This window comes from Ovis canadensis, chromosome 6, assembly GCF_042477335.2.
Source record: "Ovis canadensis isolate MfBH-ARS-UI-01 breed Bighorn chromosome 6, ARS-UI_OviCan_v2, whole genome shotgun sequence".
Lineage (NCBI taxonomy): Eukaryota > Metazoa > Chordata > Mammalia > Artiodactyla > Bovidae > Ovis > Ovis canadensis.
In genome coordinates, this window is record NC_091250.1 from 60,550,883 (window position 1) to 60,566,690 (window position 15,808).

Consider the following 15,808-nt stretch of genomic DNA (forward strand, 5'->3'; position numbering starts at 1 on the left):
TCTAGGAGAGTTGCCTTTTACTTGTTTTGGTACAAATAACTGGACTCCCTCTGTCCAGAGGGACATTACGTCCCTGTAGGATAGATAATGTGTTATGTCTATTAGGACTCTTCATGGTTTACTTACAAAGCCCCTCCCAAGAGTTGTCTCACTTTTCTCTCACAGTTTCCCTGTGCGGGAGGCAGGGCTGATGTGTTTATTATGAGTTGCAGCTCAGGAAGTTTGGAGACATCCAGGGAACTGCCTGAGGAGCTGCACACTCATCCAGGGCAGAGAAGGCTGGAAGCCGGACACGAGCTCTAAGAGAGGCCAGCGTGAAGTGTTTTCCATCACACCGGGGGACCTTCCTCCTTCTCGGCTTCTGATAGGTCCTGGGACGAAGGCGCTAAGCAGGTGGTGGGCTGTCGCACCTTTTGTGTTGTTGTTGTGCCTTTATAAACGCATGTGTTACTAATCTATGGTTTATTCCATGCTTGCTGCTCGGATAGCTGTGATGTTCCCCGTAGTGTGTGCTGTGCTTAGCTCCTCAGTTGTGTCTGACTCTTTGTGACCCCACAGATTGCAGCCTGCCAGGCTCCTCTGTCCCTGGCTCTGGATAAAAATACTGGAGAGGGTTGCCATGCCCTTATCCAGGGGGTCTTCCCAACCCAGGAATCAAACCCAGGTCTCCCATATTGCAGGCAGATTCTTTACTGACTGAATCACCAGGGAAACCCATTCCCTATAGTAAGAGATAACATACCTGTGATGGTTAACATGTCAACTTGGCTAAGCTACGGTGCCCAGTTGTTTGGTCAAACACCAGCCTACATGTTGCTGTAAAAAAATATATTTTAAAGATGTGATTAACATTGAAATCAATAAGAGTCGAAGTAAAGCAGATTACCCTTTGTAATGGGGGTGGACCTCAGCCAGTCAGTCCAAGTCCTTAAGAAAAAAAGGCTGAGATCTCCGAAGATGAAGAAATTCTGCCTCCTGACTATCTTTGGACTCCAGACTGTAATGTTCACTCCTGCAGGAATTTCCAGCCTGACAGCCAGCCCTGTACATTTTGGACTTGCCAGCCCCCACAACTGCATGAGCCAATTCCTTAAAATTCACTCGCCTCTCTCTTTATTCTGTATACATACATATTTACATCCTGTTGGTTCTGTTTCTCTGAAGAACCCTGACTAACACAATACCTTATGCCTTTCTGGCAGATGATGACAGCGAGGAAAGCTCCCACTCTGGACTGCCTCCTCTCTGCCTTTCTTGAGCCATCTCATGTAACCTTCACAACAGCTCAACGTGGGCAGTGTTACTCCCTCATGATACCAATGACGAAATCAAAGTGGGTCGAAATAACTCACTCAAGGTCAAAAAGCTAGACAGTGACAGGGAATGAAGCCAGGTTTCCAGTCCCAAGCACTCAAACAAACATCTCTGAATTCATCAGGCAATTCATTTTCTAAGACAGTCAAAGAGTGTATCACAGTAAAAATTAAGCAGCTGATCATATTTTTCAGAGGTGATATTTTATTCATTGGGAAATAGCAGCCACTTGTCAAATATTATTTGAGTAGTGTTAGTTAGTCAGTTGTGTCCAAATCTTTGTGACCCTGTGGACTCTATCCCGCCAAGCTCCTCTGTCCATAGAATTTTCCAGGCAAGAGTACTGGAGTGGGTTGCCATTCCCTTCTCCAGGGAATCTTGCCAACCCAGGGATAGAACACGGGTCTCCTGCATTGCAGGCAGATTCTTTTATTGTCTGAACGACCTGGAAAACCCATTATTTGAGTAGATGAAGTATAATACCTTGAACTAAAAGAAGGAGGAAACCTTTCTGATGATTTGCTGTGATTCCAAATTCATTACAGAGAGGATGCAAAAATCTGTCACCTGGCAACCTCAAAAGCTGAGTTGCATTTGTGTGACAGAAAACAAAAGCCTATGCCTTTCAGGTTGGTTCTGGGTTTGGAGATGTTTGAGACTCGAGAGGTGTTACAGAAGGGGAGACCAGTGATAAATGATTCTGAAGTCTGTGCTTTCTCTTTGCATGCAACACAACTCCCAAGAGCATAAGGTAATGTTCCAGAAAAAAAATGTCTGAGAAGGCTGCCACCTGTCCCAGCGCAGTATGTAGACCCTCAGTGATATTTATTTTGCCTGTTACATGTACACAGATATGTAAAACCAGCTCAGGAAAACCAGCTCTTTATCTTTCTCTGGGAAACTCCATGTAAGCTTTGGAAGTTTAAAAAAAAAAAAAGGCAGGGAGGGATCCGCTTTCTCATGAGCTTATTTTTAGCTCCTCTCTCCTTTGCAGAATGGCTAACGCCAACTCAAACTATTTCTGAAAAGAGTTGCTGGGGACAAAGTGGAGCCGTGGGTAGGCCTCCTCGAGCTGGGTCTCTGAAGCAGGTGAGATGCAAGATAAAGCAATCGCTTTGCAGCCACCTTTGACGTAAGTGCTGGCGATTTCTTCAATTAGCCTAATCCTTTCCTCCTGACAGGCGCTTTATAGAAGAGCAAATGGCGTCATTATCCTCTCCCCCCCGCCCCCCCACCAAGCCCCCGGCCTCTCTAATCCCTGTCTGCGCGCCGACAGATGCCTTTCTGCCTGCCTGTGCTGCCTGCATCTCGGAGCCCTGTGTCATGATGAGGCGGACTGTGTGTGACAGATTGCTAAATCTGGCCTTCTCTAGGCAGGGGACTCGGCACTCAAGGGGCACCGGCTGCTCCAGCCTTCCCGGGGCTGAGGCAGGCCCAGAAAGTTCTGGAGGGCTACGTTGTGACTCAGGAAATCCCTTGCAGAGAAGGCCAGCTCTCCGCTGCTGGCAGAGCCCACCATTGGGAGCTTGTCTTGTTTAGGATGTAAATCTGGGGCCCCGCCCAGGAGAAGCCGAGGGAAGTGTCTTGCTCCAGATACCATGGCAAGTATCAGCCATCTTTTGATAACCAAGGAGTATTGCCTGGTCCTGTCCTCCTAAACACAACTGGGACCTGTCTGTGTATGCCCATTTGTTCATCTACTTGCCTGTTATTTTCACCCCTCACACATTTCCATTTCTGTTTGTTTTTTTTTTTCCTTCTGAGGCCACTGCTTTGGATATGAAACTGCTCTTAAACTTCAGCCCTGTCTCCAATCACCTGTGTATCTTTTGAGCCGGTTTCTGAGCCTCTGTTTCCTTATCAGTCAATTGGAGAGGAATGCTTTCTTTTTTTCTTTTGAGAGATGTATAGTGAGGAGTCAGGAAAATAACGAAAGCACTGCACCTCGTGTACAGGGGGTGCTTAATAAATGTGATTTATTAATGAAACAATAACACATTTACATTACCATCACTACTACTAGTGTATATTTCTCTAGTGATTTAGTTCATTAAAAAAATGTCAAGGGAATTTCATATAACATCGCTCCAACTGCTAGAAATTAGTATTATATCCCTCAATTTTTTTTTCAGATGAAATGTGATATACTTGAGATCACTGCGGACAGAGGTTGGCCAACTATGGCCAGTGGACCAGAGCAGCTCACTGTCTGCTTCTGTAAATAGTTTCCCTGGGATTTGACCGTGTCCTCAGCTATACATGGTCTGTGGCTGCTTTTGTGTCACAAGACCTCTGACAGGTTGTAAGCGGTGGAACCAGGACTGAAATGATATACATGTCTACCAAAGCTCAAACTCAGGGCTATCCTGGGAACATGTTCTCTAAATGGGAAAAAAAAAAAAAAAAAAAGGTGGCAGCACGTGGAAAAAACTGCAGATGTGTTTTGTGTGTGTTTTTAATTAACCTAAACCGTTTCTTTGCATTCCTTAGGCAAGATTCACATGTACACAGCAGTGTCCTAGACCGAGAGCTTGAGAAAGTTCCGGATTTAGACCCCAGGGCAATCCCTTGAATTAGAGCCCACCTGGCAAGCTCATGGTGGAGACAGCATGGGGTCTGGAGCTTCTGATTTAGGAGGAACTTCTAACAAGGTCTTGTTCTCACTGTTACCTCCATGTGAACATTTCCTGTTACTTACTATATGCCCTTTAACCCCTGATTTCTCTTTTCCCTATCTCAGCCCCAGCCTGCGCTGAGTAGCACTCTCAGAGGCTGGCAGTATGGACAGGGCTGTTGAGGGGTTCTGTGCTCTAATCCCAAAGGCAGGAAATCCAGCTCCTCCGCCCCCTAACCCCCAACACATATTTCCCAAGAGCCTGCTTTGTGCTGAGCCCAGTCCTGGGTGCTGGGGAGACACCAGTGCATGGTGAGCCCTGGTGCCAGCCCTCAAGGAGCAGAGCAGAGGAAGGGGATCAGAAAGTGAAGAAACAATGCTAAAATAGGGTCAATTATCTGGGGAGGGTAGGCGTTTAGTAGGTCTGGAGTGCCAATTTGAGAGGGAAGCCAGGAGAAGCAGCCAGAAATGAAGTGTGGAAAGAAAGGGCCTCACATCAGACTCTGAGGAGTTTGGATGACTTCCTGGGGGCAGGGAGGAGCCCTTGAAGGTTCAAAGCAGGGGGTGCCCTCAGGCCTGCCCTTCCTACTACAGGGCACCACCTGTACCCCATTGCTCTCACCCTAGTCTCTGCCCCACTCTGCTCCATCCGCAGATCACTCCCTCAGGCCTGGTGACGTGTACACTGCTCATGGCTCTGCCTTCAGGAGAAAGGACCCAGGCAAGGCTCCTGTGCACGCCGGGGTGGGGCCCACGGTGGAGCGTCAGGAATACAGGGTCTTGGGTGTCTGGACTACAGTCTAGAATTGCATGAGCATGCACCTAGGGCATCTCCGCACATAGAGGGTGACAGGACAAGAAATACAGGATTCTAATTAAAGTTGGTGCCTCTCTGAGGAAGTGAGCTCCGAAGGGTGGCTATGGGTCAGCCAATAGAAGATGGTGAGGAAGGAGGTGAAGGTGAGAGGAGACGGGCAGGGAACAGCATTCCAAACAGAAGGGCTGCCGGGAGGAAGACACGGTGATGTCTGCCCATGTTCTCCCTGGCAGGAGTGACAGAAGAGGGTGGCAGGCAGCAAAGTGAGGCTGGCGCCCTGGCTGTATAGGGCGTTAGTGTGCAACTCTGTGCGTGTGTGTGTTATGTGCATGCACGTGTATGCACACGTACATGGGGGGAAGGGCAGATAGGAGATCCCTTGCCAAGTGCTACACATAAGGTTGCACATCTCCCCAGCAAGTCGAGGGGCTTTCAGCTTCCGTACTCACCCCCTCTTTCCTGTGTGAGGATGTAAACGTACAGAAAATAATTCAATCTTGATGAGTTGAAGATAAAAAATAATAGTGACACACATGCATGTGCCCAAAGCAAATTGAGAAAGAACTGCAAACTTCTTTTCATCCCGCATAGTGAAAATAATTTGGTCTCTGACCCAATGGAGCATCTGAAATGCAGGCAAAAGCAACATAACTTAGATGCCAGTCATGCTGTTTTTAATGAGTTCTTCAGACATTTGCGTTCGAGGCTGAGATAGCCCCAGAGGACTCCTGTGTCAGTTATCTATAGTTGGAACATTGTGGATACTTTTTTACACAAAACAGGGCCCACTTCCAAAGAGATATTATGTTTTCCCCATCAATAAAGCTTGATTTTTATGGGCATTTAAAATCACACTAGCAAGACCCATTGGTAGGTGTTGAACAGGCTCCAGGATGGGAGCCTGCCAGTGTTCATCATCTTCATAAGCTCAAATGCCCTAAAACGTTGCCCTTGAGGATCTTCCCAGAAAGACCAGCCTTGCCAATTCTTCAATACACTTGAAATAAGAAAGATTCTTGTGAAGAGTGCAAAGCATTTTGGAGAGAGTGGTACCCTTCCCTTGGGGTGCTGTCTGACCCCCCTTCATTTCAGTTTGCCTCATTCAATGACAACTTGTACTTCATCTCCTTGCTGTCAATCCTCTTGATTTTGCTTTTACCATTAACACCATTTTTAATATGGGTATGGTGCAAGGCCTAAAATTAAGGTTTCATATTACAGGCTGCCTTGGCATTGATAAAATCAGGAGGTCCTCAAAAGGCCTAACCCCAAGGTTCTGCAGTCCACGGGGGCACAAAGAATTGGACACGACTGAACGGTTGAACAACAGCAGCCAAGGTTCCCGCTCTGCTCCTGGAGACCAGGTCTCTTAGCCCCGTTAAACAGACCAGGTGTAGTTCTTGCTTTCCTCTCAGTTCCTTGCGAGCCCAAAGATTTATTCAAACAAGCTTACTGTATCCTTTCTCTGGAACCAGGGGCACTTCACCCTTTTGATACTACAAAGCCTGCTGTCCACAGCCCCTGGTGGTTCACTCTGTTCGCTAGCGCAACCCCCTCATGCCCCTGCCTGGTGCGGCTGTTTTTAGTTGGAATTGTTGCACATTCTGAATTACTAGGATGTAACTAGAAAGCCTTTCTTTTCAAATTTAATTTATTTATTTGTCTATGCTGGATCTTTGTTACTACACTTGGGCTTTCTCTGGTTGCTGAGAGTGGGATCTACTCTCTACTTGTGGCGGCTTCTCTTGTTGCGGAGCACAGGCGTTAGGCATGCAGGCTTCGGTAGTTGTGGTGCATGGACCTAGTTGCTCCATGATGTGTGGGAAGTTCCCAGACCAGGGATTGAACCCATGTCCCCTGCATTGACAGGTAGATTCTTAACCATTGGACTACCAGGGAAGTCCCTAGAAAACTTTCCTATTGTCCATCTGCTCAGTGCTCCTTGACACTGAGGGGACTCACCTAGATTGTTTTATGGATATCATCCTTAAAATTTCTTAGAAAATATGTTTATGTTAAAAATAATATAGCTCCACTATAAAAAAAATAGAAAATTCATACAAGTATTCAGATGAAATTAAAAATCATCCATAACTTTATGCATCTAGAGAGTGATCACTAACATTTTTCCTTTTAGGTTTTTCTCTGTATATTTTAAAATATAGTTTATGTCTTATGTATATATGTTATTTTTGTACTCATTTTAAAGTTAGTATTATATCATAAACATTTACATATGCTATTAATGATTTCTGTAAACATTTTTTAATGGCTGCATAATAATCTGCATATTTTTCCTAATGATTTTCTGAAAACTATTTTGGTTATCTATTATCATATAATTTATCGTATCATTTATTATAAGTAATACTGGGATAGCAAATGAACACATCTGATGCCCAGCTCTGTAGATCTGGGTCTCTTATCAAAAATAATAGTATCTTTTATCATGTGATATCACTTATATGTGAAATCTAAAAATAAGGTAAAAATGAACATATTTACAAAACAGAAATAGAGTCACAGATGTAGAAAACAAACATAGTTACCATGGGGTCAGAGAGAGAGGGATAAATAGAAAGTTTTGGGTTTACATATTCACACTACTATATAAGATAGTTAGCTAATAAGGACCTAACATACAGCACAAGGAACTCTACTCAATACACTGTAGTGGAATATATGGGAAAAGAATCTACAGAAGAGTGGATATATGTATGTGCGTAACTGACTCACTTTGCTGTACACCTGAAACTAACACGACATTGTAAATCAACTATGAAAATCAGAGTGTTAGTCACTCAGCTGTCTCCGACTCTTTGCGACCCCATGGACCGTAGCCTGCCAGGCTCCTCTGTCCATGGAATTCTTCAGGCAAGAATACTGGAGAGGGTTGCAATTCCCTTTTGCAAGGGTTTAATCCAATAGAAAATTTTTAAAAAGGAAAAAAAATAGATAAAAAGAGAATAGTTTCCTTGATGAGTTTCACAGTGAAAGGTCATGGTTACCTCATGTGGATAAGGAAGCTGCTCCAAGTCTTACAGGATAGGGTTTGGTAAACTGTCTCCTCTAGGCCCAGTCCAGGCTGTTTTTGTAAATACAGCCTGATTGGTCACAGCCATGCTCTTTGCAACCGTGTTGTCTATGGCTGCTTTCATGCCTCAAGGGCAAAGTTGAGTCATTTAGACTTGCAAAACGTGAAGTATTTACTACTGACTCTTTCCATAAAAAGTTGGCTAATTCCTGATACTAGAATGTCAGGGACCTCAGGCTTTCTCACTGAAAACCCTACAGCCCTAAACCATTGCATTTTAAAATGTCTTCCTTTAAATCGTGATATTAAAAACAAATATAGAGGAAGTTAGCATGTAATAATAAAACAGCCAAACTCCAATAAATTTCCAAATGTAGGCTTCATGGGTGTACCCAATTCCACTCCTTACATCCGCCTATCCTCTATTTTAGAATTTTAGCCAGGCCCAGGAAAAGATTGATAAAACAGAACAGAAAGTCAGACAGAATAAGATAGGAACAGTAACTTTATCATAGTAAATATGCCACCAAAAATTAGTGGAGAAGAAAAGTATTGCTCTACATTTGGTGTTGGCATATGGTGTGAGGTAGGAATCTGATTCATATTATATACAAAAATGAACTTCAGATTAATACCTAACTGTGAAAGGTTCTGGTGGCTCAGACTGTAAAGAATCTGGCCTACTCTGGCATACTGTTATGTGAGCATGCATGAGGATCTTGCTCTCAGCCCTCTTAGTGGTAGTGGATACCAGAGGCAACTCTTAAATGTGAAAGTGTGTTCAAATGGATATACTCTATTGTATACATGCAACTGTAAGGTACAATGTCTGATATTGTTGTTGTTCAGTTGCTAAGTCGTGTACAACTCTTTGCAACCCCATGAACTGCAGCATGCCAGGCTTCCCTGTCCTCACCACATATAGCAATCCAGATAACACCCTTGACTCTTAGTACTGAATGAATAGATAAGCAAGAAATTTTAACACAATACTTTCTAATAAGTTCAAAATACAAACACACAGAAAATAGCAGCATGTATTTTTTTAAACGTTTTATTCTGTATTGGAGTATAGCCGATTAACAATGTTTTGATAGTTTCAGGTGAACAGCAGAAGGTCTCAGCCGTATATAGACATGTTTCCATTCTCTCCCAAACTCCCCTTCCGTCTAGGCTGCCACATTGAGGAGAGTTCCCTGTGCTATTCAGGAGGTCCTTGTTGGTTATCCATTTTAAATAATGTACCTGTATGTACCTGTCCATCCCAAACTCCCTAACTATCCTTTCCCCCAATCCTTCCCCCTGGCAACCATAACTTCATTCTCTTAAGTCTGTGAATCTGTTTCTGTTTTGTAAATGAAGTTTATTTGTATCGTGTCTTTTTAGATTCCGCATATAAGGGATGTCATAAAATGTTTCTGCTTCTTTGACTTACCACTGTGTATTTTATAAGGTACCTGCATCTTGAGAATGAACATACAAACAGACAGTGGACAGACCATGTATAAAAATAGAACTCTAACCCACCACCTGCAGCAACCTGTCCAGGAAACCAGTAGTTAACTCAATAACTAGCCTAGGAAGCCAGCCTGCTGTAAGTCTTTCTTGTAGGAAGTCAGACTGTTAATCAACCCAGGAAGTTAAATAATAACTTCTGTAACAATTGACCCCAAATGGCCAGGAGGACTAGGAACTTTCCAGGTGGTGCAGTGGTAAAGAATCTGCCTGCCAACGAAGTAAGTGCTGGAGATGTGGGTTTGATTCCTGGGTTGCGAATATCCTCTGGAGGAGGAAATGGCAGCCCGTTGCAGTGTTCTTGCCTGGAGAATTCCGTGGACAGAGAAGCCTGGCCACCTACAGTCCATGGGGTTGCAAAGAGTCAGACACGACTGAGTGTCTGAGCTTGTATGTACAGCCAGGACTTGATTAATAATTCACAGTTTGTCTAATAGTTGCCCCCCTTCCACCTTCGAAAACCTACCAGAGAGTGTTAAATAGGAACCACTAACCAATCGCATAGGCTATCTGTCTTCTAGTTAGCTGGCCTCCAACTTAACATGCCAACAGCTTCTCCAATCTGGGCATTCTGGAAGCCTTCTCTCTTTTCCTACTATAAAGCTTTCCCACTCCTCTGGCTGCCTTTGAGTCCCTGCCAGGACGCGAGTGACAGTAGCTGACTTTGCTGTAGCAAACTCAGAGTAAATTGCCTCTGCTTATTCTCATTTAGTTGGTCTTCATTATTTCCATGATCTGCAGGGATCTGCTGGGCACATTTATTTGTGTGGTACCCCTTTGTAGGGTGGGGGTGAATTGGAGGGGAAACCAGGGCCTTGCATGGGCCCATGTAGACACTATCTGTGCCACAAACTGAGGAAGTCATTAACTGAACTTTTGGAGGTCCACGAAAAATAATTTAAAAAATTGTTTTAAATTAGTTCATTTTCATTTCTTTCTACATTGTGCCTTTCCTTTTTTGCTTCTGCTCCTTTCCAGATTTCCCTCTGCTTGAGGTTGGGGCTAATATCCAGATCATTCTTTAACCAAGAGGAGCTGGTTAAAAGGAATTAAAGGAAGGCATAAAAGGAAGCTGCCCTCATCTGCCTTCTGGGGACCAGTGTAGCGGAGGTTCAGATGATCCATTAAGGTCCCCACCAAATCTGAACTTCTCTAGGAAACTCTCCAGGATGGCACAGGCGGAGGGAGTTCTGAATCCAGATTTTCTGCCTACAGCTGGGCTTTATCTCTGTTAGAGCATAGTTTAAAGCTGGTGACCTCCTTCTTATACTCAGTGCTGGAGATGAAAGGAGAAAATAGCCACAATGATTTCATCTCAGTCTTTTTCATCAAAAATTACTTTTCAGAACTATTAAATCTTCTGTGAAGGTTATAACAGAGGATTCAGGTTCAGTTTCACTCATTTATTAAGATATAGGCTATCAAGCCCCAGGAGAAAAAATAAACAAACAACTAGCAGTTGACGTGGATTTATGCACAGTTTGTCGAATCAATCAATCTGTAAACATTATGCAAATGTGTGTAAACCCAAACCTAGCCCAGACTTTACGTATGCATTGTTATGTAAACGATCAATCTTGTTAATGCAAATATTAATATAAACCTGACATTAAACACAAGTTTACACAGCCTTGCCAGTTGAAGGCAGCTTAATTTACATTGGAATGTAAATAGCAGTAGTGCTCTGTTTGGGGCTTTGGAAAACAGGCTGACTAAAGCTCATTGAGTGGTGTGTCCCCACCAGGGTCCCCAGATCCACTCCCGGAACCCCTTTATTCACTGTATCCCGTGAGGAATTGGGGGAGGGTTTGGACAGCAGCTCGTCCGTGCCTACTGGAGTTCTTGTTGTTGAGGCCCTGCAGGACACCACCGTTAGGACCAGAGGGCCGAGGTCTCTGAACCAACAGTTCAGGGAGAGACATTCCCAAAACTTCCCACTCCCACTTTAGCTGAGAGTTTGCAGGTGAGCTGTTATATCAGTAGGACTTGCCATTAAGTGGTTTGTGGGCAGCTCGGTGAGGGCGGCACTCAGGTCACTCTGTCCCATCCCCTCCTTCTTCTTATCCTTCTAATCTGTTTTAAATGTCACCTCTTTGGACAGGCCTTCCTAGACAATCTATTCTCAGTAGGGGCCCTCCTCCACCGTCCTCTAGCACAGCACCTGTACATCATAGTCATAATGCTTTTCTCAATTTGTGAGGATGTATTTATTTTCTTGTGTGTTTACTGTTGTGCATCTTCCCCACCTATGAACTTCCTGGGATCACAGTGACCTCTATTTTGTTCATCCTTTCAAACTCAGTGCCAGGCACATTAGATACGCATAGACAAATTTTGTTAGGGACTTCCCTGGTAGTCCAGTGGCCAAGGCTCCACACTCGTAATGCAGACGGCCCGGGTTTGATCCCTGGTCAGGGAAGTAGATCCCACATACTGCAACTAAGAGTTCACATGCTGCAACTAAGACCCAGTGCAGTCAAATAAATATTATTATTATTTAGGTTGTGTCGTGTGCTATGCAGGATCTTAGTTCTCCAACCTGGGATCAAACCTGTGGCCCTTGCATTGGAGCACAGAGTCTTAACCACTGGACTACCAGGGAAGTCGCTAAATATTAGAATAAGATAAAATTAACTAAAAACTGATATTAAAAAAAAAGATTTTGTTGGATGGATAAATGGATGGATGGAAAGGTGGATGAATGGACACACACTTGGGAACCTTGCTGCTTAGCACAGAGTTCTGTCTTTCCATAAGAAGTCTTGAGAAATTGCCCAGTTCTGTCTTTTCTTTAGGACCTGGGTTCTGCTCCGAATATATTGATAATCTTCCAGGTCTGATTTGTCCCAAGGCTTTTTGCCAGAATTGAGTTCTATTCTCTAAGCTCTTGCCATAGCATGATAATAATAACAGTAGAAGGAGAAGGAACTGTCATCTGTTCAGCACTTAGTAGGTCCAGTTCTTGTTCAGTTCAGTTCAGTTGCTCAGTCGTGTCCGACTCTTTGCGACCCCATGAATCGCAGCACGCCAGGCCTCCCTGTCCATCACCATCTCCCGGAGCTCACTCAGACTTACGTCCATCGAGTCCGTGATGCCATCCAGCCATCTCATCCTCGGTCGTCACCTTCTCCTGCCCCCAATCCCTCCCAGCATCAGAGTCTTTTCCAATGAGTCAACTCTGCGCATGAGGTGGCCACAGTACTGGAGCTTCAGCTTTAGCATCATTCCTTCCAAAGAAATCCCAGGGTTGATCTCCTTCAGAATGGACTGGTTGGATCTCCTTGCAGTCCAAGGGACTCTCAAGAGTCCTCCAACACCACAGTTCAAAGCATCAATTCTTTGGTGCTCAGCCTTCTTCACAGTCCAACTCTCACATCCATACACGACCACAGGAAAAACCATAGCCTTGACTAGACGGACCTTAGTCAGTAATGTCTCTGCTTTTGAATATGCTATCTAGGTTGGTGATCACTTTTCTTCCAAGGAGTAAGCGTCTTTTAATTTCATGGCTCTAGTCACCATCTGCAGTGATTTTGGAGCCCCAAAACATAAAGTCTGACACTGTTTTTTACTGTTTCCCCATCTATTTCCCATGAAGTGATGGGACCGGATGCCATGATCTTTGTTTTCTGAATGTTGAGCTTTAAGCCAACTTTTTCGCTCTCCTCTTTCACTTTCATCAAGACGCTTTTTAGTTCCTCTTCACTTTCTGCCATAAGAGTGGTGTCATCTGCATATCTGAGGTTATTGATATTTCTCCCGGCAGTCTTGATTCCAACTTGTGTTTCTTCCAGTCCAGCGTTTCTCATGATGTACTCTGCATAGAAGTTAAATAAGCAAGGTGATAATATACAGCCTTGACATACTCCTTTTCCTATTTGGAACCAGTCTGTTGTTCCATGTCTAGTTCTAACTGTTGCTTCCTGACCTGCATACAGATTTCTCAAGAGGCAGGTTAGGTGGTCTGGTATTCCCATCTCTCTCAGAATTTTCCACAGTTTATTGTGATCCACACAGTCAAAGGCTTTGGCATAGTCAATAAAGCAGAAATAGATGTTTTTCTGGAACTCTCTTGCTTTTTCGATGATCCAGCAGATGTTGGCAATTTGATCTCTGGTTCCTCTGCCTTTTCTAAAACCAGCTTGAACATCAGGGAGTTCATGGTTCACGTATTGCTGAAGCCTGGCTTGGAGAATTTTGAGCATTATTTTACTAGCATGTGAGATGAGTGCAATTGTGCGGTAGTTTGAGCCTTCTTTGGCATTGCCTTTCTTTGGGATTGGAATGAAAACTGACCTTTTCCAGTCCTGTGGCCACTGCTGAGTTTTCCCAATTTGCTGGCATACTGAGTGCTGCACTTTGACAGCATCATCTTTCACGATTTGAAACAGCTCAACTGGAATGCCATCACCTCCACTAGCTTTGTTCATAGTGGTGCTTTCTAAGGCCCACTTGACTTCACATTCCAAGATGTCTGGCTCTAGATTAGTGATCACATCATGATTATCTCAGTCGTGAAGATCTTTTTTGTACAGTTCTTCTGTGTATTCTAGCCACCTCTTCTTAATATCTTCAGCTTCTGTTAAGTCCATTCCATTTCTGTCCTTTATGGAGCCCGTCTTTGCATGAAATGTTCCCTTGGTATCTCTAATTTTCTTGAAGAGATCTCTAGTCTTTCTCATTCTTCTGTTTTCCTGTATTTCTTTGCATTGGTCGCTGAAGAAGGCTTCCTTATCTCTTCTTGCTATTCTTTGGAACTCTGCATTCAGATGTTTATATCTTTTCTTTTCTCCTTTGCTTTTCACCTCTCTTCTTTTCACAGCTATTTGAAAGGCCTCCCCAGACAGCCATTTTGCTTTTTTGCATTTCTTTTCCATGGGGATGGTCTTGATCCCTGTCTCCTGTACAATGTCACAAACCTCATTCCATAGTTCATCAGGCACTCTATCTATCAGATCTAGGCCCTTAAATCTATTTCTCATTTCCACTGTATAATCATAAGGGATTTGATTTAGGTCTAGCAGTTTTCCCTACTTTCTGCAATTTGAGTCTGAATTTGGTAATAAGGAGTTCATGATCTGAGCCACAGTCAGCTCCTGGTCTTGTTTTTGTTGACTGTATAGAGCTTCTCCATCTTTTGTTGCAGAGAATATAATCAATCTGATTTCGGTGTTGACCATCTGGTGATGTCCACATGTAGAGTCTTCTCTTGTGTTGTTGGAAGAGGGTGTTTGCTATGACCAGTGCATTTTCTTGGCAAAACTCTATTAGTCTTTGCCCTGCTTCATTCCTCATTCCAAGGCCAAATTTGCCTGTTACTCCAGGTGTTTCTTGACTTCCTACTTTTGCATTCCAGTCCCCTATAATGAAAAGGACATCTTTTTTGGGTGTTGTTAGTTCTAAAAGGTCTTGCAGGTCTTCATAAAACCGTTCAACTTCAGTTTCTTCAGCGTTACTGGTTGGGGCATAGACTTGGATAACTGTGATATTGAATGGTTTGCTTTGGAGACGAACAGAGATCATTCTGTCGTTTTTGAGATTGCATCCAAGTACTGCATTTCAGACTTTTGTTGACCATGATGGCTACGCCATTTCTTCTAAGGGATTCCTGCCTGCAGTAGTAGATATAATGGTCATCTGAGTGAAATTCACCCATTCCAGTCCATTTTAGTTCACTGATTCCTAGAATGTCAACGTTCACCCTTGCCATCTCTTGTTTGACCACTTCCAATTTGCCCTGATTCATGGACCTGACATTCCAGGTTCCTATGCAATATTGCTCTTTACAGCATTGGACCTTGCTTCTATCACCAGTCACATCCACAACTGGGTATTGTTTTTGCTTTGGCTCCATCCCTTCATTCTTTCTGCAGTTATTTCTCCACTGACCTCCAGTAGCATATTGGGCACCTACTGACCTGGGGAGTTCCTCTTTCAGTATCCTATTATTTTGCCTTTTCATACCGTTCATGGGGTTCTCAAGGCAAGAATACTGAAGTGGTTTGCCATTCCCTTCTCCAGTGGACCACATTCTGTCAGACTTCTCCACCATGACCTGCCCTTCTTGGGTTGCCCCACAGGCATGGCTTGGTTTCATTGAGTTAGACAAGGCTGTGGTCCTAGTGTGATTAGATTGACTAGTTTTCTGTGAGTATGGTTTCAGTGTGTGTGCCCTCTGATGTCCTCTTGCAACACCTATCATCTTACTTGGGTTTCTCTTACCTTGGGCATGGGGTATCTCTTCACAGCTGCTCCAGCAAAGCGAAGCCTCTGCTCCTTACCTTGGATGAGGGGTATCTCCTTACCACCGCCATTCCTGACCTTCAACGTGGGATAGCACACATCTCACCCAAACTTTGATGTTCAGAGTACATTTTTCAAAAGATCAAGCCTTTAACAAGAAGTCACGGATAAACGGGCTTGGATGAGGAGAGAGTGCAGTTCACAGTTCAGGGTCCAGATTTGAAGTCAGTGAATATGTGAGTTCTAATCCTGACTATACTAGCTATGGATC

The 15,808-nt window shown here is 43.9% G+C and overlaps 1 protein-coding gene across 14 annotated transcripts in view; it reads left to right on the forward strand.

The window, feature by feature from the left end:
• The first annotated feature begins 224 nt into the window (after positions 1–224).
• Positions 225–15,808, forward strand: part of SOD3 (superoxide dismutase 3) — a 91,839-nt gene continuing 76,255 nt past the window's right edge. For 3 of the 14 annotated variants that reach the window (XR_011257548.1, XR_011257550.1, XM_069592999.1), the window contains exon 1: positions 2,277–2,446. The gene's annotated coding sequence lies outside the window, so the exon portion shown is untranslated. Of the gene's footprint in view, positions 394–2,249; positions 2,447–15,808 lie in introns of those variants that run through there. The other 11 variants (XR_011257549.1, XM_069593008.1, XM_069593002.1 and 8 more) reach the window with 10 other exon arrangements.